Here is a 2851-nt window from a genome sequence, read left to right on the forward strand (position 1 = left end):
GTTTGGGAACGTCACCTTGTAAAGGTACAGTGATATTTTCTCTTGTTTGGTCTTTCATTCTGTGTCGCATGTTCCCCAAATTCTTTTTCGGGTTCGTGCGTGTTCTCATGTCTTGCTCCATGTGTTGTCCTTTGAACTTTTAGGATTATGTAAACGCTTGGCGTCGTGCGTGAAAAGGCGAACGATTTTTCTCAGTGATGGAAGCTTTTTGAAACTGTTGTGCTTTTATTTCTGCAGGGAATGGTCGCAGTTTTATCAGGTAAATGACGTACTGCCTGAGTTAAGTTAATCTTACTTTTTGTCGTGGTTGAATCACTGAATCAAAATGATTGAAAATGATAATTTTATACGTTCAATTGTATTCAAATGTTTTTTGCTCGTAAATCTCACACGTGGCAAAGATAATTGGATTTTTTATTTTGACTTAAAGTGCATCGATCGTAACTTTCTATGATATTTGTGACTTCATCTGTTTGTGTTCGTGTCAAACTGGAGTTCATTGAAAATTAAACCCCACCAATATTAACGTATGCTTAGTTTATCTTAGGGGAGAAAAATTCTACTTTCTTGACATAAGCGGTAAATTTAGAGGTCAATAATGGTTATTTTCATTTTAACATTCTATTTCTTTCGATTCTGCGAAGTTCTGTTTTTCTTTCGAAACACTGACAAAAATCCTTCATGAGGTAAGAATATTATTTCTAGCAAAAAGAAAATCATGATTTATTCATGCAACTCTTTCAAAAGTTGTAAGAAATTTGCTTTTGAAAAAAAAACTGACACAGTAAATTGAAATAAAAATGATAAACAACTCAGATGAATCATCAGGAGACCAAGTTCATTATAGCATCCAAAATTAAAATCTTTGCACTGAACAATTAAGTTCTCTATTTCTCACCTCCCTGGGTCAAAAAGCAAAAAAAAAAATCTACAGGCACAAGAAGTAAGTAACTGCACTCTTATATTAATTAATGGAAGTTTAAATGCACCTATGAGTAAATATAGATACATGTAATTTAAACTATTCTTGTAACTAACCTCCTCGTTCCCAGTCGCTCGCAATTACTTTTTGGGGGATAATTGAGTTAACCCTTTAAGCCCCAGTATCCACATACAAATTCTCCAATCTGATCTCCATACATTTCCTTTAAGAATAAGTTGAGAGAATTTAATAAAACATCAATTCATTTTGTCTTTTGTGATCATTTTTTATATTCTTACAACCTTATCTCTTGACAATGTATGGACATTGTTAGGAGAAAATTGCTGTTGGTCACTATTGGGACTTAAAGGGTTAATTATCAAGGAAAGCGGGGATGGAGGGAGTGATGGGAAGGGGAGAACAAGCACTCCCCGCTCGCGCTCCATGCTCAGTCCTCCCATCATCAACCCTCTCGTGCTTCTCGCTTGTCTCCAGCTCTCACAAATCGGGTGTTCCCCGCTGAGCCTTGGGAAATCCTGTTGGGGAGGCAGTGTAACTAATGTTTTTGTTAGAGTCAGGGGTGGGGGGAGAAGGTTGCTGACTAGACTGTTCACAGGTTTCTATTTTTCGTCTATTTTTCAGTAAGATCATTGCAATTGAGCACTTTGCATTACGGGTGCCCATGTTGGATGCAATGAGTAGTAAATCTGCTTGGGTGGCGGACGGCGGACGGCGGTTTAGTAGGAGGCAAGAATAATAGAGGGACTGTAATTACTGTAGCTCACGTGGGGAAGTTTGGGTTTGTTGGGGGTTGGGGGGGGGGTGGATATTGAATTTTTCGTATTGATCGGCGCATCACAGTGTACCACGTACAAGTAGCAGGTCTCATAAAAAATAGAAACAAACATTAAAACATATTGTCATAGTTCTAAAAAATGATTGAAGTTAGATTTTCCTTAAAGGATTATTTATGTATAAGCAATAAAATAAGTGCTGGGCTAAATTTTATGCACACAAAAAAGACAAAACACAGAACAATGAACTAAATTCTAGGGCTCAACTGGCCATCACACCACTCAAAATAGTGACAACATGATTAACTATATTCATGTATGTTGGCATGACCCTAAAGTAGTCATGCTTTCTGTCACATTAAAATGCTAAGTTATTCTGTGACAAACAAGTTCTGATCGGGTTGTTTCCTTTTAAGCCAAATAAACAGGAATTTAAATGCAGTGAGTTCATACAGATAAGATGTGTTCAAGTCTTGTGACCAGCATGTGCTGTTCGTATTTTCATGTTGTTCCTCTTTCTTTATAATGAGCTGAATTATTGTGCAGAAAGATTTTTTTTGAAAGTGCATTGTTCAAGGTATTGGGTTTTTCTAGCTCAGATCTTGTTTGCAAGGTTTGTTTTGAACTTTTACATCAATGACATTTTTCTGGCTGTTTCCAGCATCTGTGAGGTTCCAAATTAATTGTAGGCTGAGGTATTATTTTACTGTCATGTAAATAACCACGTACTGTAAAAGATCTTGTAACAACATGCATGTGGCAAATATTTGGACATTTAATTTGCATAATTTATGGGATGCCACATTTATGTGGCATAAAAGGTCTGGTTATATACTCTACATACATGTATTTATAAATGCAAGTTTGCTTGACTACATGTAGATTGATATAGAACTCTTTCTTTCATCATCAAGGCAACATTAGATCTTGAGATTGAGAGGCTCTGCATGATGCTTCCAGCTTTTACATGTTTTTAATCGAGTTGAATATTATGGATTTTTTATGGTATGTGTGATATACATGAAATAATTTGAGATGCAATGGAATGAGCAATGTCACACAGTCATAAATGATAACAGAATCCTTTATTGATAATTCAGAAGGTCTTTTTTGTAATATTGTTTGTTGCTATTTC

This window comes from Porites lutea, chromosome 7 (assembly GCF_958299795.1).
Source record: "Porites lutea chromosome 7, jaPorLute2.1, whole genome shotgun sequence".
Taxonomy (NCBI): domain Eukaryota; kingdom Metazoa; phylum Cnidaria; class Anthozoa; order Scleractinia; family Poritidae; genus Porites; species Porites lutea.